This window comes from Falco cherrug, chromosome 2 (assembly GCF_023634085.1).
Source record: "Falco cherrug isolate bFalChe1 chromosome 2, bFalChe1.pri, whole genome shotgun sequence".
In the NCBI taxonomy this organism is placed as follows: Eukaryota; Metazoa; Chordata; class Aves; order Falconiformes; family Falconidae; genus Falco; species Falco cherrug.
Window position 1 is genome coordinate 56,691,665 of NC_073698.1, and position 23,873 is coordinate 56,715,537.

At 42.4% G+C, this 23,873-nt stretch overlaps 1 protein-coding gene across 10 annotated transcripts in view; it reads left to right on the top strand.

Annotated features, from left to right (window-relative positions):
- The first annotated feature begins 17,477 nt into the window (after positions 1-17,477).
- MBNL2 (muscleblind like splicing regulator 2) overlaps positions 17,478-23,873 on the top strand; it is a 113,537-nt gene continuing 107,141 nt past the window's right edge. For 6 of the 10 annotated variants that reach the window (XM_055701453.1, XM_055701455.1, XM_055701454.1 and 3 more), the window contains exon 1: positions 17,478-17,632. The gene's annotated coding sequence lies outside the window, so the exon portion shown is untranslated. Of the gene's footprint in view, positions 17,633-23,488; positions 23,621-23,873 lie in introns of those variants that run through there. The other 4 variants (XM_055701458.1, XM_055701457.1, XM_055701460.1 and 1 more) reach the window with 3 other exon arrangements.

Consider the following 23,873-nt stretch of genomic DNA (forward strand, 5'->3'; position numbering starts at 1 on the left):
GACAACCTATTGCTGATTATAAGCCCTTACAAGACCACAATGTCTGAGTATTTAAAATAGAATTTAATTCTTGACTACAAGTCCTTCAGATCTGGTGGTCTGTGGAGTCTTAACGTTTGTCTTGCTTCCTGTAAATAAATGTGACTAAAAAAAGAATTTAATTCCCTCATAACATGTAAAGGAGTAAGACCAACATTTTCTTATGGAAACTCATGAATGACAGCAGCTGAAAGTTAATAAATCTATTTGATCGTTCCATCAGTCTCCCAAGCCAACTCCTTAACTAGATTGAAATGCTTCAGTGGGATGTTGAAATCTTGAATGTACGTGGGAAGGATCTATACTTTACAGTGCTGGGCATCAGGGAACAGTGTTCATAGCGCACATGTAAAAAATAATGACAGTAAGTGTTTTCTTGCAATTGATACTGATTAAAACCCCCAGGATTTGAGAACATACTTCACTGTAAGGATCAAGTTCAATCTACGCATTTCGGATATTTGACTTGTACCTCCATTTTAGATGCCTGTTGAATCACCATTCCCAAAGTAAGGGCCAAGGTTCTTTGAGAAGGGGTAGAGGTCTTCAGAGACACCTATCTCTTTCTTTATAGCGGTACCTTGGTGAAACAGTCCTCTTAAAGTGAGCGTTCAAAGCTACAATGTAGCACCTATAGTAGGCAGACTGTGTTGCAAGCAGAGTTGCTGATTTTTTTCCCCTTAGTGCAAATCCTTAAACTACATTATAATTTGAAATAATAATATAGTATGCTGTTTATCGTATCTTTTATGTAGTTGTTCCTACTCACAGTCTATGTTTGTTTAATGGAGAAGCTCAAAATGTAATATGCTGCTCCTGCTGATCAAAGTTGCAAAAGACCTTTTTTCTGTCTTGGCTTATGCAATGCATGCAAATATCTCTTGTTCTTCCCTAACGACTCTGTCTCACCATTGTTTCCTTGTTTAAAGATATGTTTACTGTCATTATACGTTTTTTATTAAGGTGTCCACAGCTGCTTTCCTAAGAAACTATTGATTCTGTCTCTCTGCTGGTCAGTTGTTCGGTTTCAGTCTGCTCTAGGCTCAGTATCTTTTGAAGCCATGGCTCAGGTTCAGCTGAATTTGTCAGAAGAACTGAAAGTTCAGATATTAAGTTTTCACGAGTTTTAAGAAACTAAAAGTTTTGCTAGGTAGGCAACCACATCAGCAGGCCGCTGTTGGAGAGGTCCCAGCATGACTTTGATCTATTTGGCTTGCCCATTAGCCAGCTAGCATGTGTGTACTGGCCTGCTGGTCAGCCTTCATACAGCTGGGAACAAGCCCAAGCACACGACATGAATCATGTTCTCCCACAGTTACCCTTTTGCTAGACCAAGCAGTCTAAAACCTTTTAGTTTCCTCTTGCAAAGCAAGCTCTCCATTCCCTGGATTATTTGAGTATCATTTGCAACTGTTGGAATTTCAGCTATACTCTCTTCACCATGGGTGGGCAGAGATGCACGTGGGAGTCCAGCTGAGGTCACGTTAGGACTAGGTGTTATTAATTTTTGCTTGACTCCAACAGGATTATCTTGGCTGATTTAAGACTCATTCTCAAAAGCAGCAAGAGCGTGCTTACATTTGTGCAGCGTTTGAAGAATTGCTGAGGGCAAGAGGCCCTTTTTTACCTACAATTCTTTTTTCACTATTGAGTTGCACTACAACAAACTACCTTCTGCTTCTGTACATCTCCTTAAAATGCCTCTGTGACATTTCTGCTTCTGTGCATCTCCTTAAAATGTGTTCAGCTGTATGATGACTTTGAATCTCTGGCAAGTGACAGCAGCTTTAGTGAGTAACTCTGGAGCAATGAAGATGACTTGTCTTGGTCTAGAGCAATCAGAAACTACTAACTTAAGCTTTTCCTTCCTTTTATTTGCTGGATGTTTTAAGCAGTAAGGTCAATTTTATGAAAATGAAATTCTGTGAAATGCTAGAAAGCATTTCAAGGTTGTGCTCAGAATTTATCTTTTAAGGGAGATGAATGATTTCTGGACTTCTCCCTCATTTACTTTATAGGAATAAATCTTGCAGTAGCAAATTTTTCTGCTTGGCCATCCAGTCCTCTGTACCCTGCAGGAATAGTGCTATTATTGAACAAGCTGTCTTGTTTATTATTAATATTATATTAATTAATATTAATATTAGTATTAAACATACTAGTCTTATGATGTGTCCATGTCTGATAAGAAAGGGAGAGATCAGTACAGGCAAGCAGCTGAACTAACTGGAAGACAGAAAAAGAGAAAGCAAAGCTCTTTTATGTGGTGATTGTAGAGATGGCCAAGCATAGGATGCTGGGCATTAGAATTTAGAACTTAAATGTATGCTTGAACTGTCATTTCTGGTTACTAAAAGGTTTCTGGCCAAGCAAGTGGGTGCTTTGGTAAGAGTCCTTCAAAACTGTGTCATGAGAGAGGAACTGTCTTCTGGCCTGTTTGAAGTTTGGCCTTTTCAAATACACTGGTAGATTTTTAGCTGAAAAACTGAACATGTGTTTGAAGTTTGCTCATCTTTATTTGGCTGATAAAAAGAAGAGTGAAATGAAAACAGATTATTTTTTTTTTTAACAAGGAAGGATTCATTTTCTTACTTAGTGGAAAAGTATTGAGTTATGCTATTTCATATGAAAGCCATTTCTTAGTAACGAAAGTGTTTTTCCTTTTGTGTGATAAGATGGGTGGACTATAAAGTATCTATAAAAAAGAGGAATGGGAAATATATTTATATAAAGAGCTATACCGTGTGCTTTTTGTTAGGATTGTTTTGTAAAACTGACTTGCTGGAAGTAATCCACAAATAGGCTTAAAAATAAGCCTCAGTATTTTATTCTGAATATCTCATCAACAACAATAAGAGAACATTATGCATATTGACAGGGATGACTCTGTGTCAAGTATTCACTGTAGTTTCAGAGCTGTTGCATTTTTAAGTGTGTTTGCAAAACATCTTTGGACCTCTTGGACCCACTGCAGTCATTTTATTTTAATATCTTATCTGAAGACTTCTCCTGATTTCTATTCATTAACATGAAAAAAGCAATCAACCACATACATTTAGATAACCAGAGCTATGAGGAGCATCTGTTTTCCAGGCATCTCTGTGTTGTACGTGACCTATGGTCTGATTTGGCTGAAATCTGATAGTGTTGTATAATTTTGCATGCCATCATTAGAACATTCCTCCGAGGGGCACCGGAACAGGTCCCAAGCCTGGGAGCAGTGTCTTTGGGTGATCATCCTGCTCTTAAGGAAGCTCTGCGCAGAATGACACCCAGCACGTGTGGAGCAGTGTCCCAAGGGTGGGCACGCAGCCTTTGGTGGGCAGGCACGAGCTGGCCTGCACGCTGAGCTGCATGGTAGCTGCGTAGCTGCGTTAGTGCGAAGATCTACTAAACCTAGAAAGGTTTAGTAGCTGTGATTCACTCAGCCACAGCAACGGCTGTCTCAGCGCACAGGTTTGCACAGTGGTTTGCAAAAAGCGCGCAGACATGTCCCTCCTTCTAGCTGCGCCAGGCCTACACATGCAGAGAAGATGGAGGCTGTGTGTATGTCAGCCAGCAGTTTGATGCATTAGGAGCGGGTCAATAGATCTGCTGTTAGATGCTGAGCCTTCTACATCTTCAATAAATGTGGTCTGAAGTTTTGACTCAGAGTAGGTTTGAAGTGGTGGTCTGGACCAAATGTCTCTGGCTGGAAACTGTCTGATGTTTGGTTTGGGCATTGCAGTTTGGACACCCACATGGGGATGGAGCACATTTGGGGAACACCTGGTATGGGGCTTGGGATTTAGTTTCTCTGAAAGAAATCTAGTCTGTATATATAAAACCCATTCCTTTTATGCAACAACATGCAGTAAGTGTGAACAACTGGGGGATTTGATTCAAAATTGCTTTAAGGGTCCAAGCCAAAATGTCAACGTAGACACAGCCTTATTAATTTTCTAATTATATTTGGTCACTCGTTCCACATTTCCATCAGAACAAGAAGATGTGTACAATTCATGTAACTTAAACCCAGTGTCATTCCCTATGACTTCTCTTGAAACAGCATGTACGAGTAGCTTGAAATTGAAGAATGGGATATAATGAGGTGAAAAAATCCAAATGTTTTATTTCAATGGCTTCCTCTGGAAAGAAGCATGAGTTTTATCACTATGAGTTTTACTTACGTTGCGATGCTGCATAGATAATGGATTTAAACACCAGAGAAACAAGTTAAGCTATCAGAAGTCCTGAGATGGTGGCTACCACTGCAACGTGATTGTTTACACAAACTTTTATGCTATATTCTTGTGAAATTTTCCATGCAGTATATGCAGGAGGTTGGACAAAGAAAGTGATCTGAATGCAAAGCCTACCTAAATTTCTTGAATACTTAAGTGCCTCTACCTTTAAAAACTTGGGAAAGATGCAGTAGAAGAAAATTTTAAAATATACTTTTAAATTAAAATTATAATTTCTGATCAACACTGGGAGTTGTGCCCAGGATGAAAGGAATACAAATTATATTAACTGACATTCAAACACAAAAAATAAACCATTAGTGAAGTTTAAAGCTAATCCTTTGATCTGTGATTCAAATCCAATCCAGGTCAGTAATGACTGAAAGCCGTTATCATCAGGCTGACCATTCCCTAAAACTATCGAGGTGATGTCAGGCTAATTTCCCTGAAGACTGGTGGGTGTATCACAAAACTCTCCACTACACTTCCACCAGACCTAACAAATAACTCAGATATCTGGACAATAAAGAAGGGGAAGAGCACAGACACAGAAATGCCTTCTTAAGCCTGCTGCTGCTTCCATTGGAAGTTTGGGCAGAATAATAACATATACAAACCTGAGGTACTGTACTACTCAGCATCGCACCTCCTCTGAAAGTTAAGATCTCGGGGCTCTCCCTGTCCATCGCCTTTCATAGCTATGTAATTATTTTTAAAAATCTATTTGCATACAGGTTGCATGAAAATTGACTAATAGAGTAATATTTTAAAGCAGATCACCAATGTTTAATACTAGTCAGTGAAGTTCAGAGGTACTAGTTGTAAACATTTCTCATAAGTCTCAACAGAAGAAGAGCACCTGTAAGGGTAACTTAAATCTTAACTCCAACGTAAATCCTCCAATGAAGACATACAAAAAAATGAAAAAGTCTATGTAACGTTATAATAAAAAAAATTCCAAATTCTTACTTCATATTTTATTAATCATCAGTACCTTTATGATCTGATATAGAGCAAATCTAGGTTTTCATCATTACACATGAGGATGAAAGGCTGAGCATCTTTAACCCATGCTGTCTACAGATCTGGTGCCAGAATTATTATATTGAAGTCACCACTCCAGATGACAGCAATCTAATGTGTTACCAGCCAAACGAATATAAAAGGGAAAGATTAAAAAAAAAAAAAAAAAAAAGGCATCATAAATAATCTTCTGTAGCAATATTGAGAGTGCTTTGAAGCAACAGTTCATTCCTTACTCAGAAAAGCTGGAGGCTGCAAAGGTCTCCTAGATTACCATAGTAACTAAAAGAATAATTTAAATCTGACTTTTAAAGAGTTGTAAATAATGCAAGTGTAATATCAGTCACTGTTCGTTGCCATTTCACATGCTCTTGAAGACAATGTGAGGAAGACTGTGGTATCACAGTTGCTCTTGTAAGGAATTCCAGCATAATAAAATGATGTGACCAAATCTATCCCTTTCTCTGTTGTTTCTTTCTGGAGCTATCTGATGAGAAAGAAGAACTTATACAACAGGCTTCATTTACATCTCTCTTTGGGAAGATGAAATGGTTGTAGACATCCACTTCCCTGTTCGTCTAAACCCCATCGTTATAAAGGATCAAGAATATTATTCAGACTCCCTCTATGTGTGTGCTGAGTGTTGAAGGATCTGCTGTAAGCGTGCTGGTACACAGCTGCAAAACGCATGTCAGGGTCTTCTCTGTTATATGCAAGAGTGGAAACACACAGCTATATGGGGGCTGTTTCAACAATATTAAAAAGATTATCAGATAAAAATTTTTGGATGGGAATTTAAATACAAGGATGAAATAGTACTGATGATCTTGTACAGATTGCTGTAAGTAAAAACGGACATAAAATTCCAGTCTTGTGAGTGGGAATAAAAACTACAGCAGGCCAAGAAATTCCTGAAGAACCACACAGATAGCCCTTTTTGTCATCTAAAAAATAGGTTTTATAAATAATTCAGAAGATATCCAAGGTGTATGTACGAATAGAAAAGATATGGCTGAGGATTATATGGAAACTTGGAATTCTGAGCCAATTCCCAGATGCTATTTTAATTCCATATGGTGTGCAATGATTTTACAAAATACAGTAAAGCAGTGGCATGTGATTTGGAAGAGCAAATGAGTGCACGCTTTTAGGCATTAGGCCTTAGTCCCTTTCATGGGTAGCTCTGGAATTTCATAACATTCCTCCCTTTGACTGGATCAGATGGTTCTGTGTCTCCTGGGTCAACTTCTCATTGTCATGGTAGTCATGACAGGGATGAGAAAAGAGCCTTCTGAAAGCAAGTTGAAAATTCTTGGCAAATTGAGTAAAGTGCTGCCTAGAAATAATTTTCTTTAGCAAACAACCTACACTCATCTTCATCTCATCTAATTACTGGGGTGGCCTCTTCAGATACAGAAAATGAACAGATCCAGTTTCCATCCTTAAGACAACCCAGAGTGTTTTGGGATCTGGACAAAACTGTTTTATTTCCAGAGCTTCTGTCACCCACATTCATCTTCCTCCTGGAGAAGCTGTGTTTTCTCAAAAACATCATTTTCCCCATGCTCTCTGACTCTGGATTAGTATATTGCTTATTAGCTTCATAGCAGGGCCTAGAAACAGAGTCTTCCTTTTGCTTAGGCTGCTCTTGAGCCCAGGCTGCCTGACACACTGAGAATATATACCTGTGTGTGGTGTGTGCGCCAAGGCTGTTTGGCCATGATCCAGGCAGCCTTTATGTCTTGTCCTAAAGGGAAATGTGCTGTTGCTGCCTTTTCTCCCTGACATATGAGGCACCATCTCAGGAAACCTATACATAAGATGTATTTTCAAGAGAGTGATATTTACCACTAATCTTTACTGTATTTATTGCAGGCGCAATGGGAGGAAATAGGAAAATCTAGTATAAAAAGCTACGTCCATAATTAAAAGACAGCAAAACGAACAAAAAACCCCAAACAAACCCAAAAGGATGTTGTGAAAGACAATCTGTTAATATATATTCAATACAAAGAATTAAGTTCAGTGCAGAGGCATGTGCCTTTGCCTCTTTAAAGGTATGGGGACTTTGTTTACATTGTGGTATTGGTATGAAGTGTACAAACCCTACAGTGGCTCAGGCAGGGAAAGAGTAAAAGAAATAAAGCAGTTTAAGATTGGTATTAGTCTTGTGTTAAAATAGACAGGACCCATATAGGTGGGCATAGCATTGAGTCTTAGAAGAAAATGTAGCTAGTTCTAATCAATAACACAAGTAAGAGGGCTTACTTTAATGTAATATCTGACTTGATAGCATCCTTTTAAATGAATATAATCCTTACCCTATTAAACTTTAGTCTAACATTATACTGAATTTGTAGCACTTACATTGCACTTTGAAGAAGCAAAGTGCTGTGAAGTATTGATCGTGCAGCAAAAGATGGTTTTGAGTATTTAGAAAGACTATGCTAGTTTTACTTGGAGGTAGAAAAGACTGTATCAGTCTCCCAGCTCTTGTTTTTGGCAATGAGAAACTGAAGCCCAAACCCGAGATTTCCACTGAGTTAGTTATTCTGTGTAATCCTCCGGTTTTCCACATTTATTAGAAAGATCCGTAACAGAAATAGTTCCACAACAACCCTCTCAATTTTTACACCCTGCACTTTTTTTATTACCCAGTCATTTCATACCCATTTTGCCTGACTCATTTTTCCTACGGTGCCACTCTTACTTTGTATTACAGTTCCACTGAATTGAATTTGCTTTGCGGAGAACTCAAGTGCCCCAGTGACGGTACATTTAAAGGTAGATAATGTTAGGTAAGATAGCAGAATAAAAAGGGCTAAATACTGCTGACCTTTGTTATTACCTAGGAACTCATATGGTTGCGATTTTTAGCTGCAGCTGATTTTCACAATCCTGTTTAAAATCCAACAAAAAGGAACAGAAATATTCTTATATCATTTCAACCCTGCCCAGCTCCCTTAAGATGTGTTGCTATAAAATAACCATTCTTTTAAAGATGGGTGGTTTATCTGTAAGATTATGTAAACTTAATTTATATCATATTTCTATACTATCTAACTATTCTAGCGTCACAAGCCACAACTGAATTTTCACTGGTGAAGTACCATGTTTCCATAATGCTTCCAGGTGAAACAAGTTTCACAGCTTCATTTTTAAAAGGTTTGGGTTTTTTTCCCAAATAAAGCTCTATTTAAGTTTTTAAAATGAAGAAAAATCTAACCTGGGTAGGCAAAGGACTTCCAATGTTAAGTTCTTCTGAGGTATGCTAGTTAAAAAAAAAGGGGTCCACTCAATGAATCATAGAAGAGAAAAGCCAAAGATAAAATAATGGGGATTATACCCAACATATGTGCCCCTTCAGATGTATAAAACACAGTATAGGCAGCCATTTAAATGTCAAAGCATACGTTCAACATACTTAAGACACCACTTGTACCCTACATGCTGTAAATTTGGTCCAGACTATCCAAATCACAATTAGAAATAGGATGCTGCCAAATCAGAGTTTTATTCCATATGTAACATCAGTACAAGATGTACAACTGAGTACAAGATTTCCCTGTTCAGTGCCAGATACCCTATTAGTTAACCTACAGATGCATCGCTTCTTCACAGTGCAGCGTTGGATTTATCCACAAGAAAGCGTTTATATGAATCATACATTAGTGGTGAATTATGTAGATGTGAAAGCATGTATCACTTTCCCATCTGTGACTTCACTTTGTATTGCTCTCTCTATTGATTTGGAAATAAAAACCCTTTTGGTTTTGCTCTAATCTGTTGCTCAGCTCCAGTTCCATGCTCCGCCAGGGTCGCTCAATGTGGCTGTCACATCCGCAGCTCCTGGCTGACCTCTCCCAGCCTTTGCTCTCCTGATTGCACCGAGTGTGTGGCAACACCCAGCTCAGGTGGCAGTCGGAATTGGGGCACTCGGTATCATCTGGCTGTGAACCTGCTTCATTGCAGCTGGGACAATTCTACTATACGGCCTTTTAAATATTATTATTTTTAATTTAAATGGATTAAGAAAAAGACCTAAATGGATTAGCTGCCCCTTGTTTTCAACATTCACTTTTCACGTCAGAATTTACACAACTTACTTCACCACGTTACTTTTTCACCTTCGCACTTCCAGAAACTCTCAACATTTTTTTCACACTGTAACTAAGGCTCATGTAGTGAGGAGGGCACCTGTGCTTGTCAATGCATTGCATGCAGAAGGAAATGAATTATTTAAACATTATCCATTTGCAGCAGCACTGAAGAGGTATAAAACTCTGACATAACTTCTATGAAGTTGTTCCAGTAGCTTTAGGGATCTGTTAAGTATTCACTGAGCATATCCCTACAAGAGTCATTTGCACATTTAAAAAATTTACTATAGTTTATAAGCCACTGAATATTTCAATGCTTTGTTCTATAATTCAAAGGATAAATTATAAAAAATATTTGTGTATTTTTACTAGGTAACATTAAAATCGAAGTTCTTAAATAGCTATCATTCTTAAGACATTTAGTAGGAGAAATACTGAAAGTGTGTATTAAATTGCAGAATAAGTCTCTATTCTTTCTCAGAGAAAAAAAAAACCCAACCCAACCAAACAAAACCCAAATGTGTGTACTTAAATTCATCTCTATTCAGCAAACCATTTAAACATACCAAGGCTCCACTGGAACTTCAAGACATACTTAAGTGGCCTGACAAATAGCGATGAACTTAAACAAATGCTTAAAGTGCTTTGTTCAGTGATGCAATTCCCACCCTGTAAATTATTAAATAGATGTAGGTGAAACTGTAAAGTATGAACTTTAGCAACCTTACTAATGAGTGTGAGAAAACTTCTCTGGTAGGGAACTAATAATAGTTAAAAATGTGTTCGCTGTCTTTTAACAGAGTCATACAGTTTGGTTACATTTAGGTACAAAAATGATATTTTAAAAAGTGTGTGTAGAAACAGATACATGATGGGTTTTTGTATAAAAAACCAAACGAGTATTATTTTAAAAATACAATTTCTTTAGCAGATGAGCATCTGCAGCATTAAATTCTGCCCAGATTTAGACACGGCAGCAGGAGTACCTGGTGCAACATCTGACCTCTTGATGCTGTGATTTTAGGAGGATATGGTCTGGATGTGGGTCCCATTTTAATGCAGGTCTGATTGGATTATTGCTGTGGTCTTACTAGCCTTAAAATGCTATAGGGTAAAACACGTGAAATACATTATCCTATACATGAATCGTCAAAACATTTGGATCTTACCTAATGAAAAATTGTTTTATGCTAAAGCTTATGAGCTACATATAAAACATCAAGATGGAAAATATATAGCATTGGTTAATTCAACCTAGGGAATGTTTGCTGGGTAGTTTGTAAGGAAAGAAATAAGTGAAAAACTTCAAGGAAAAGGGTTATTTTCTTTTTTAAAGCTTCTTAATGCAGTATGCCCTGCTCCCAAAGGGAACGACTCATTATCAGACCTTCTCTTGACAAAGAATAGTTAATTGTCACTCTAAAAATTACTCTGTTGTTTATGTATTTCTGATTAGAATCTGACTACACTCCATTTGGGTAAACACGTAATGGTAGCACCAATATTCATCTGTGAGACTCTAAAAGAGCTAATTACCCAAAGCTTAGACTAATTGTCAGCATAATGGACAAAGAACACGGCTTTGAAGTAGGAAGTGTTAAGAGAAACTGCCAGTTGTTCAAAGATAGCCAGTTGGATATGTAGATAGCCATGATTTCATTAGCATGTAAAGCTTTTACTGGGCAGAATGCCACCCTGGTTAAAAAATGAAACGAGGAAATGAGAAAATAGAAAATCAATTTGTAAAGACTCAAGTGGGAAACAAAGAAATTAATGACAGGGATTGAAAGTAATAAGATAAAAAAAAAAGTTACTTGCTGGAGTACTAGCAGGCAACTGGATTAAATGCAGTAAAAGGGCACTTTTAATAAGGATTAGGAGGAGAAGAAAGGAAGACTCCTACAACAAGTATATGTGAGGTATGGTAGGTAAACAGTACAAGAGATTTCTGTTTGGTATTTGGAGCAAAGGGATTATGTATCCACATAAGAAAGAGGCAAAAAGAATAAATATCACCTGCAAGAAAGCAAGCAGACCAGGATCTGTTCAAATTAAACTTCAATCCTGATGGAGTTAGACAAGAACCTGTCTTCAGCTGCTAATAAGGCATCTCCCTAGGTCATGAGTAATTCCAGAAAAGTGTTGTCAAAGCTGCATCAGTTTTGAAAAGCTTGAAAGGACCTATTGAATAATTAATTATGTCAGTCATAACCATAGCAAAGAGATTGGTAATTTGGGATCTTATTAACAAAAATTAGAGGTTAAAATATAATTAAGATTAGTCAACATGGCATCCTATAAGGTAGTTCTTTTGCTGGGTGGGGGGTGTCTGTGCTTCTTTGCTTGCTTTGAGAAGTACATAATTCTGAGTGCTAAAGACGACTGCATTCACATAACAGCCATTGATTTCTTCAAAGCTTTTTAGTCAATACCACAATAACACTTTGATTTAAAAGAACTTCCATTATATGAAATTAACATTACATAGATTAAAAACTGACTTACTGGTTGATCTCCAGATGTCACTGTTAATGAAAAGACATAAACAAAGCAAATTATTGTGATGAGGGTTTTTTCCCAGAGATTGATTTTTGTTGCCTAATACTTTTATCAATGATCTAGACAACATAAAACATTACGGTAAAGTTTGCAGATGATAGTAAATACTGAAGAGCACGTACTACTTTTGCCAGCTGGGCTGAATCATCTTATTGAGAGGCACAGTCCCACAAAAAGGCAAACTAAAAGGGCCAAATACAATGTATTACACATGGGATCTGGCAACACTAGCTGTATCTATAGGGCAGGAGGCTCAGGGTCAAAAAAGATTTTTACAGTGTGAGGCTTGAGAAATGCAGCATGTGTGGTCTATCGAAGACTGAAGAGAATTAAAGTGGCTGCTAGCTATAGGAATGAGCAAAGGAGGGAGCTCGGTCAGGGCTGGCTTCTCAACCTGGACGACAAAGGTGCAACACTATATATTCAGTGGCTGGAACTTTGAAGTTGACTAAAAACAAACTTGAAATGAGAGACAGCCTGCTAGGAGCAAACATAACTTTTGGAATAGGTTATTGGGGAAGATGGAGGACTCACACTTACTAAGTGGGTAAAAACCTAATCGAAACTTTTCTCCATGCATATAGTTTAGCCTAGTTTCAGGATGGATAGTCAGTGCTGCATGTTTCTTTTGATTGAGGACTCTATATAGATTACGTGTATATAAGTAAGCTGCCTAGGGCAAGAGTATGGGCTCAGCATCAGCAGTTTGCATTGGTCCACACTGTTTAATGACTATTTAACACGTGGTATAGTTACATGACAGCTAACATGCTTTCAGACAATACTGAACGTGCAAACAGACACCACCCCCCCGAAGCTCAGGGAATAACTGTGCACACCAGGCAGCGCAAATGTGGCCAACTTTGTTGGCTGTAGAAGGAAGCTTAGCCATATGCATGCAACACACACTGTGACACTTGGCTAGAGGGTCAGAGAAGAGTCATATGTAGTAGTATAGAGATGTCCCCCTGCAGTCCTGCTGGAGGATAGGAGTACTGTATGGCCCTGAGCATGTTCATTACATTTGCAGCTCTTCATCAAGACAATGAATGTATTAAAATCTTGTATGTCTGGACTTCAGCTGGTTGGCTGTCACAGCAAGGAAAGGCTCCTCTCTGATGCACAGTAGCCCAATTGTATTTTGTGGGTAGAGGTTTTTCTCCCTCTGACACACTGGAAAGGAGTCTCTCCTAGAGCTGGAATATTGGTAGGAAAGCATTCATTTTCTGAAATCATATGGAAAACCTTCCTTCTCAGATGCTTGCCTGCTACGTTTTTTTTTTTTTTTTTTTTATGAACAAAGCACCAAAGCATTCAACAAATTTATAAATGGGAAAGAATTTGCTTCCAAGTCAGGGGGATCCTATCTTTGGAGCACAGGACACGGGTTTTCTCTTAGGATCATCTGGAGATATGGCACCACTGCAAATTAAAGAAGTCAGCCCCTACCAGGCCCTTGTTTAAGTTTAGTTTCTCCTTTTCGTCTGCTGTGGGATAAGATAACCTTCTGCTGTGACTGCTGAAGATGAGTAACAAAGTTATTTGGCTGGCTCTCTGTGGCCGTGTCTTGAGAAAATTTAATAGCACATGGCATATAGTGTCTGTAATATATTGATCTACTGTGGCCTTAAGTGCTGAAATAGTGAAGGTCTGTCAAGCTCCCTAATAAATGTATCATGAAGGTATTTGAAGCATTGTTTCCAAAAAGCATCCTGAACAGCTGGGGCAAATGCCGCAGTCATCGTATGAACAAATTTAATGTTGGATACATGAAAAAAGGCATTGCAAGACGTGCTGAAAAAGCAGCTTGCAGACCTAATTTGCTTGGATGATGGCATTGCACAGACTTTGCAATTGTTTATGGAAACCTGATGCTCCAGCATTAAATAATAAAATATATGTTCAATTAACTTGCATGAATTCATAGGTTAAGTTTTCTGTTGTCTCCTTACTATTAAAAAAAAAGCCAAAAACCCAAACCAAACCAAAAAAAAGTAAAGAAAAGAATGAGTTATAGTACTGGCTATGATTCCTGATGGACTCTGTATGTACACATAGGTACTCACATACAGGAAAACTTCATACTCAGCTGAATTTTTCTGTTCTTTAAAAAATGAGATAGGGTTGAACTGACTTAACTGTGTTTGAAACAACAAAATAATCTCAGCTTGTGTAGACAGGCATAATGTCAGTGAAAAGATGCCAACTTTCCCTTGCTGCAGCCTGTGAATATATAGATATTAAAAAGGGTCTTTTGTACAGTTTCTTTTTACTGGTAGCCTTGAAAATTAAGGGGCAAAGAGAATTCATGTGTAAATTTAGGAATCTGCCATGATCTAAAACAGGTGGTTGGATTTTCTTGGTACCTACTATTATTCAATTAATCGCACAGCTTATACGAGTATGGGCTTAAGTTATTTCACTCCATAGATCTTCCCTTGTATGAAGTTCCCAAACTGATTTGAGGCTTCAGAGAAAGGGGCTGCACAGCATACGGACTGTGTATGCCAGAGTTCCAATGTCACATAAAAATCGAACAAATTCCTGGAATCCCAATGTTTGAAATTCACGTGTGGAGACACATGAGGGCACCACTGGGCGGGGGATGGCTGCCGGTGGTTAATGATGTCTGCAGGCATCTTCTGCAGGCTAGCTCCTATGAGGCTCCCGGACTCCAGGCAGGGGGCATGGCCGGTGGCCTCAGGGCAAGCCCCTCAGGTGCAGGTGGTGCAGGAGGGGAGTGGAGAGTAGAGACCAGAAGGGTGGATCTCGTGCTCTGTTAAAAGATTTGACAGATCGGCTTGAAGTGTATGCAAACTTTCCGGACATCATTTAATAATTTTGTAAAATATGAATCGCCTTATTCACACACCTTGTTTTAATGGTAGGATACCTTCACTGTTTGTGTTATGTTCTTAGTAAAATGTACTAATACAAATAAGACCAACCCCCCCTGGAAATATTAAAAGAGTTAATGGTATTTAACTTTGTCTTGCTTTCTCATAAATTTTCTAGGCTGTGCTTTTCAAAGCAGGATAATACTGACTAAGCCTCATTAAACTGATTTAGAAACTATTTTTAATAGAAAAATGCAAAATTAATGATTCATGTTCTAATATCAATAAGCCACTTCAGAATGTACACTGATAAACTACTGCTACTAAAAAATCCATTGGTGGAGAGTATGCAAAATGAACAAGATGAGGGCAAGTGCTGGGTAGGCACTTTGGAAGGCATGAAATTCATACGGGGAATAGCCGGTGAGGAAAGGGTGCTGTTGGCACTGACCCCCCTACTTGATGAGTCAACATGAAGTTGCCATTGCAACAAGAACGAATCTCATTGAGGGATTTATCGGTAAATACGCTATATGTAAGTCACCACTAGTTATTCTACTTTCCTCATTTACTGCTGAGGCTTGTGCTGATTCAGGGTGTCCTATTGTGGACATTACATTCAAGTGTCTAGAGGAGAGCAACAGAAATGATAAAAGTTTGGAAAAACAGGACAGTCTGAATCAAAAAGAGAAGTCTGAAGGGAAAATATGTAAGAGATTGTTGTAAATGGGGTAACATCAGCTGTTCTCCACACTCACATGAGGAAGACAAAATTTAATCAGGTTAATTTGCTGAAAGAGAGGCAAGAAACAGTTAATGGGCACAGTAAGTTGCCTGAAGAGAACAGGCAGATCACTTGAGGTTTTTAAAAGCAGGGTAAAAACCCATGTCGGATTTGGCCTGAAAAATATTTAATTCCACTTCCCTGTAAGTAGATGCCTAACAGAAAAGCTCAGGAGATCCTGTGTTTTATGATATGAGCTGTGTACTAAAGTCTTATCCATGAAATGTCCTATTGAGGCTTTTTGCATATTTAACATATTTTTCAGTTCTGCTTTCTCTCATTTAATGAAGATTAAAAAAAACAATGTGCCAGGGAAAAATTTTACAATCTCACTTATTTTCCTTCACAGAACTGCCATTCCCCAAGACCAAAACTGTGCAAATGGAGGGAAGGAATGGGTAGAGATGGTGTTGTTGTCCCTGGTTGCCTGGGGACTGCTGTCCTCGGCAATGGGTTAACCTGGAGCAGCAGCAGACTTTTTTTCTTAAACACCCATGCACCCCCTTTCTAAAGCCATTTTCACCTCCTGCCAGCCAGGGGAGGGTGCTTATTGTACCTGGTGGCATCCTCTGCTAGCCTCTGGCTGGGCCTTTTATTTATTGCATTTATTATATTTCCTTTCCAAAGTAGAGCAATATTAGCATACGTTTCCTCATTGGTTATATTCAAACACCTTTATTCATGGGGTTGCCTTGAACCGACTGCTTAGAACTGGTTTCCAATTAGCCTTAAAATATTAATTCATCACTCTGCTCATTACTTTCAGGAAAAAAAAAATTTTTTTCTTTTTGTCTGTTTTTCAGCCTCTGAATGCCAAAGGAGGTGGCTAAGTTGAAAGGCTCGCTTTCTGTCTCAAAATGTAACTAACACATTTTGCAGTAGCAGAAATCTGGAAGTTCAGTTACTGATGCTTGCAGAAGACCCCGGGGACAGAGTACAGGAATTTAGCTGACATCGAAGCGGAGATGCTGCCTGATCTGTCCCCCCCGCCAGCCCTTACGCAGCGATGCTGCAGGAACTCAGACCCAAGTAGCGTGGGGCTGCTGCGGCCCCGCTCCCGGCCGTGCCCGACCCGCTCCCTGCTGCCCGGCTCTCCGCAGGGCCTGCTCAGGGACCCGGGAAGGAATCCCAGCCTTTGTCAGACGAGGCTTCGGCCCTGCCAAGCCACGGCGCAGGGCTCCGCAGAGATCCCGGGGGCGAGGCGGCGGCCACGGCCGGGCTCGGCGGTGCCCCCACGGCTCTGCTGAACCCCGCGGCCAGCTTCCCCGGGCAGAGCACAAGCGCGGCTCGGCACGGCGGGACTCCAACCGGGAACCGTCGCTGCTCTCCCCATCGCTCTGGCTGGGGATATTCTGTGGGTTTTAGGGGAAGGTGGCGGCCCTTGCCGCAGGGGGAGCGGGCTGTGGGAGGCGGGGGGTGCCAGGGGCCTGCTCTGGCTGCTGCGGGCGAGGGGAGCGCAGCTTCTCGCCTGTGAACGCCACTGAAGGGGACCAGAAACTGCTCAGGAATTCGAGTCAAAATCCGGGAAGAACGAGCTGGGGGAGCCAAACCAGGCTCTGGTCCCCTCCAGAAGATCGCCTACGGCCATGGTGACACTCCCCGGCTCCAGCGATAACAAGGCACGGAACACCCCGCCTCAGAGCCGGCGGTCCAGCCCGGCCGCAGCACCCCGGCCGCCGCGCCGGCTGTTTTTGCGGAGGCAGCGCTCGGCTTTGCCGCCGGGTCGGGCCTGGCTCTCCGCGCAACACTGCGGAGTCCGGCCCCGGCGGCCGCGGGACGGCGCGGGGGGCGGTGCGGGCCGCAGGGGGCAGTGCGGGGGGCGGTGCGGGGGGCGGCGCGGCCTGCGGCGGGCGGTGCGGGCTGCGGCGGGCGGGCCCGGCCCGGCCCCGGGGCGGTGCGGCACGGCGCTCAGCCCCGGCAGGGAGGGGCCGTACCGCCCCTACGCGAGGAGCTGCCGCCGTCGCGGTCGCGGCGGGAGAGGTGACAAGCTGCTGCGCGGAGCCGCCTCCGCCCGGGTGGGAGAAGTGGGTGCCCTCCCCCCGCCGCCTCTCCGCGCCCCGCTCCGAGGTAAGGCAACGGCCCGCGCCGCCGCCGGCCTCCCCGCGGCGGCGGGGCCGGGGGCGGGGGGGGGGGGGGCAGCGGGTCCTGCAGCGACTCCGTGTCGCCTGCGTGTCCCCCGGGCCGCGCGGGGACGTTGCGGTGCGCGGCGGCGGGAGTTTCGTTTTCCGCCGCCCCGGGGGGCAGTCGCGGCAGCGGTGCCGGCGGCCCCGGGGGACCCTGGCGGCGGCGGCGGCCCGCGGCGCCTCCCTGCGCAGGGAGCGGCCGCCGGAGCGCGACCGGCCGAGCCGCTGCCCGTCCCGCCGCACCTGGCCGGCCGGCCGCCGCCCCCGAGCCCGCCGCGGCCTCTCCTGCGGCAGCTGCCGCCCCGCCGGGGCCGCGGGAAGGCGCTCCGGGCCCGGCGCTCGGTCGGGTGCCCCCTGCCCCCGCCGCTCGCTTCCCCTTGGCGGCTCGGGGGGAGCCGCCGCGGCGTGGGACGGGCGGGAGGCGGCGGGAGCTGCCGCCTGCCCGTCGCATCTGGTTCGGCGGTGATTTATGGTTTTGTTAACTCAGCATTTGGCAGGGCGTGCTCGCGGGGAGCAGCAGCGAGCGGCAGTCCTAAGTTTCTGGTACTTCTGGAAGGGGAAGGAGAAGGGCTCCGCGGGGCCGTGGCCGCCCCAAGGGCTTCCTCCGAACCGCCCCCCCGCCCCTCCCCCCCGCCCCAGCCCCCCACTTCAGCGCTGCGGCCGGGGCTCGCTGCGGCGCGCGGCGAACAGCGCTGGGCAGGTTGGCGGGGGGGACACACGCACTGCCACGCGGGGAGGTGAGTGTGACAGCAGGGAAAAACTGTCAGGAATTAAATGTTTTCTTCCTGTCAGTTTTGTGCGGAAACCCTGTATATTTATTCCTTCTGCGTATGTACGTGTATATTTATCTGTGCGTACATGGAATATATACACTTACGTTTTGAGCTATGAGAACATTGCCTATAGGCTCCTGTTCCCAGATGTTTTGTTTTCTGTTTCTTTTAGGCCAATTTGCATTTCTGCTGGGAGGGGAACAAGCAGCAGTGATGTTGCTGAATATGTATTTGAACGGTAGCGTGGAACAACTTGTGTGCCTTTAATTCAGCTGCTGAGCGTAACCATGTGGGATTAATATACTTAAGCGGTCATGTCACACTGACGTATCTTGTTCGGACTTGTAGATTTTTAAAGCAGTGCAGGCTCGTAGGTAGAAGCGGAAGTGTAATTAATTTTAAACATGTGACTTGGCCTAGTGCTTATGATTTTAACTGGTATTCGTAACTTGGTAAATATGTATAGATTTAGCCATCTGTCCTCTGTTTTCCCTTTGTGTGTACACATACCATGCTGCACAAACGAGGAAGGTACCTGTGGTAGGCTTTAGGGTCGAATACGTATTTAAACTCTTCTGGGAAATGGTCTAAAGTTACTGTCAAGGACTAGCGGGAGGCTTCTTTCATACAGTTTTTGAGTATGCTTGGGCAAAAAAAAAAGTTGCCTCAGCATCAGTGATGCCAATTTGTAACTTGTATTTGGCATTGATGCTATTTGCATGCATCCAGTGCAGCTGATACGGTTGCTGGAAGGCATGTAATTCCAAAAGGACAAGGCCCTTTTGTGTGCCATCAACCTCATATGCTTCTAGAGGGTGTATAAACCCTGGGTTTTATACCGCAGAGTATAAACCACAGAGCCTTGTGGTTTCTCTCTCCTGTGGTAAGGTAGTGGTGGTGGTGTGCCACCTGGAATTGCTTGTTGGAGGTGGTGGCGACAAAGCTTCTGACACAGGCTGGAGCTCCCAGCTGGGGCACATCAGGCTTTGGCACTTGCCACAGTTGCTGGTATATGCTGTGGCTCCTCTTACATGCAAGTGAAATCTGGAGTGGGCGACAGTGGTGATTTGCACTGGTGTGAGGATCTGTCTGTCCAAGGTAACTTGTAGGTCAGTGGCTATACAGTAATGTTTTCCTGTAGCTGAAGAGATGGGCTGCTTTGTTGCAGCATCCCTGCTGTCACCACAGGAGTGGTACTTCTGCGTTGTGTAGACAGGTGGCTGGATGACATGACATGTGTCACCTCAATGTACTTTCCCTCTGAAACTTACCTTCTTTATCATTTACGGCCCTCTCTCTGAAGAAATGGCCTGTTTTTAGACATGACCAAACCTGCCAAAATCTCAAATCTTTGGCACTGGTGTGTTTGGGATTGCGATGCTGAAATCTTCATTTGAACATCATTTTCTTAAATTTGGCTTTTACAGAATAACAGTTGTCATAAGAAGATTAAAAATAAAGTCTACTTGTTGCTAACACTTGGTGGGTGAAATTTTCATCTCTTCTGCTACAGCTGCTCTGTACTTTCTCTGCTGGTTGCGGAGTCTCTAGAATCGTAGTGTGCAGTACTAAATAGACTATTTATTTTCTGCTAACCTAGGGTTTGTTAAACCGTGGTATAGCTGCTGTAGCAGAAGTGAATCCTGCCATCCGTGGCATGTGACTGCCATTTTGGGAACCTTCTTAGTCTTGCTTTTTCTTAGGTTAAAAGCTTGGTTACAAGACACCGGGAAAAGTTATGTTAACGATTTACGGCAGGAAGAAGAAAAAGCATATTAAATTGCTATTCCCATTGCTGCCTGATGGTTTTAGATGTTTTTGCATCCTCTGGATAGCTCTTGGAATCTCAGCAACACTGCGTGATTATTTTACTTCTTGCACTGTTGAGTAAAGTTACATAGCGTAATTTTTTTTAGGTTATGCATGTTCTCACTGAAACTCATGCCATGCCAGGTGATTGTGGTTTTCCTCCCCACTTGTAATAGGCCCTCATAGGTTTTGTTGTGATTCTACTGAAGGTTTCAGAAGTTAGTCCAATCTGTAAATAAAAACAGAAATAAAGAACCATGAACCATATTAAATCTGTTATTGATTTAGGTATTTTCATACTGTCAGTTTTCAGGATATAAATCTCATTTCACATGGCTCCAACCAGTCCTACAATCACATTTACTGCTCTTCTGTTTGGTGTGGGGTTTTTTTGGGTTTTTTTTTTTTTTCCCTGGAGTTTATCGTTGGCTCTCTGGGGCTGAAGTACTGGGGACAGATGTGAACACACTACCTTCATCTTTACAGTATTACAAAGTACCCTGATTGGCTTCCAGATCTTGCTGTATCTTTCTTCCTGTCCCTCTGTCATAATTCAGACTCTTTCTGTTTGTTTACTACTCCTTTCCGGATGTCTTTTGCCAGTTGAATCTTTGCTGGATCACTTTCCCCCAGATGAATTATTATTTATTTTCTCAGATGCATCTGAGAAATACAGTGCCTGATAGAATTATACACATACACACGCTTACCTTTCTTCAGTATTCTTCCGCATTTATTCGCAACTTTACATAAGTAGAGCAAGTTAGAAAGTGTTCATTAAAATGTCACTGAAGTGAAAGTCAGGAAGAGTGTTGATCATAATGCTTTTCAGTTTCAAGTCACTCATTTCTGGTGAATAAACCTTTTAAAACAAAAACAATCTCTTTTCTACTGCTGATATTTCCCCTGTGCTTTTTGCTGTCTTGATCGTTGTGGTTGGATTATTTGTGAGAACTGGGTTTGACACAATGCGCTTATGGCTTCAGAGAACCACAGTATCCAAACACTCAACTCAATTTGGAATAAAAATGTAGTCGGTAGGGGTCAATCAGCTACAGGTATGTAAGGAGGAGTAAACCTCTTAAAAGAGCTTAAAGTGTTGAATAACTCTGTTTATCTTGAGTTGCAGCTGCACACCAACATTTTTGGGTGACTGATGGCAACGATGACAGTCAGGGACTGTTCCTCTGTGGAGCCCAAGGTAGCCCTTTTGCTGCCCAGGGCCGGGGCCACAGAGAGCTGTAAGGTTGTGGGTAGATGTTTGAGTACTGTACAGATGCAGCCTGGAAGATGGGTGGTGATATGCAACTGTATTACTGGGGAAAGATATAGCATGTTCTGGCATATTCAGATTTCCTGGACTGGAAGGCTTCATGAGCTGCCTGCACCGTGGTGGCGACACAGATCACTCTTTGCCTAGATAGGGCTGAGGCAGCAACACTGTCATTGAGTAATGTTTCAGTATGAAAGTATAATGTCAGTGTAAAGTCCAGAAATACTTATGACCTATGACCAGTTGGGATCATGTATCTTAAAGCAACAAAACCAGGGTCTGTCTGTGGCTGCAAACTCTTGACAGTGTTTTCTTCTGCTTACCAATTAATTCCAGGGTTAGGTTTAACTTCAGCTACCCCTCCTTGTTTTGATGGTGTTGCAGGTGTTTGTGCTGAAGGATAAATAGATCTGTTGTGTTTCCACATTGAGAGAATTTGAGGCTTTCTGGCTGGGTCACCTGGTCATTTGGTGCTGATGTTACGAAGTAGTATAGAGGGAGCTGGGTATTGTAGGTTCCCTACAGGGGAAGGACTGAGTGATGGGGGAGCAGCTTCCCCCTGCTGCTTGTTTCCCCGTTGCTCCTAGTTTATCCAGGAAGGAGCCAGACTGTTCGTTGTATTTTTTGTGGGTCCTTGTGAGGTATCCCCGCACTCCTGGTGAGAGGCAAATATTTCATGCCTGGTGGCATCAAAAAGGAGGTCTTGGGAGGCTGAGTATGTATCAGCCCGCACCACCTCTGACAGGAGATAATTTGAAGTGTAAGAAGGTCCATGTCCTTTCTTTAGTTTTGTGTTGCTGGTCTATAGCATTAGGTTCATTTAAGTGATCTGATAGTTGGCTTTGTTACTGACCTTTTTCAGGAACGGGAGATTTGGCGCGAGCCAGTGGTTGCTTGGGGCAGAATGTTCACGGTGGGTTTCTTCAGCAATGATAGGGCTGTTACATTTTCAAGGAGGAAGGAAACTTTTCAGTATTTTCTTAATGATTTCAAACTGTAAGGAGTATGGTTGAATTCACAAATCTCAGAGGAGGAAAAAACCATCTGTTTTATGGTTTTAAAGGGGTGTCTTAATGTGCTTGCCTTTGAGTTGTGTAAGCTGACTGTTGGTGGGTATGGATGAAGTGTGTTTTTGTTACCTGGGAGGGTTTTCCAAGTGCATACAATGTTTTCATGGAGTATTTCCCTGCAGTGCAGTATGTCTGTGTGGGCATTATAGGCCCTCAGCATTAAAGGCCTTAGCATAGGCTTTGATGCATTAATTATTGCAGCCTTTATTTGCCATTCTAAAATCTGGATTTTGTCCTCTGTGTGTATGGTGAGATACTGAAAACACCAAGGTCATCTTGGAGCAGTGGTTGTTAGGAGTTGACTGTTTTTGATCACTGATAGTGTGTGGTTCCCCGCGCCCTCAGGCCCTTGCTGTGATGGCCATTTGTGAGCTGAAAAAATTTTGGAATTTCTTGATTTTTGCTCTACAGAGGCTTTCTCTAGTTCCTGGGATATTGCACATTCTTTTAATTGCTTGAATGAGGTGATGTTCTTTCCATCAGCATCAAACAGCAGTGGTGTTGTGATATCCTTAATGTTCAACTTCTCTGTCAAGTGTCAGGTCAAAAATATGACCAATGCTGCACGTCGGACCAGAGGTGACCTGTGAAGGTGCCAAGAGGATTATGAGGAAACCAGCTTTCCATAAAGAACACGGGAAGATAAATTTTGGGGACTTGAGCATGTTCGGCCTTGTCAATGTATTTGTGGAAATTGCAAAGATTTATTGTTCTAGTACATTTTGCTACCTTCTGTTCCAAGATAGCAGTGCTAGCCTTCCTAAAGTTGTTTGTTTGTTGCAGTCTTTAAGTGAACAAGTGTGAACTTTAGCTTTCCAGATTAACGAAATCTGAAAAAGATGCCTTCCTGGAGGGCTCCTTAGATTTCACATTTGCAGAACAGGTGAACGAAGTGCTGCCTGCTATCCGCTTGTGCCCAAGTCTTTGACTCCATATTGTGAGAGGGAGAAGATGACATGGGATTTAGATCTCAACTAGACGGCTTTGGATGATGCAATTCGTATCAGGTATTTCACTCTTGGGATTGTGTATTGCTTGTTGGCAGTTAGAGGTAGGTCTTACATTACTCAATTCATTCACTTAATTTCATAATGCTTTATGCTCTTTGCTTCCTGCTTGTGGTGTGTATTTCTCCCACTACTTGCAGCTATTAGAAGGGATCCGATTTCTCTGGGTCTTTTCCTAATTCTGCAAACAGCCCATTCCAGTTTACACCATGCCAGGTGAAGTGGGCTGTGCCATTTGGATTGCTGGGTGCCA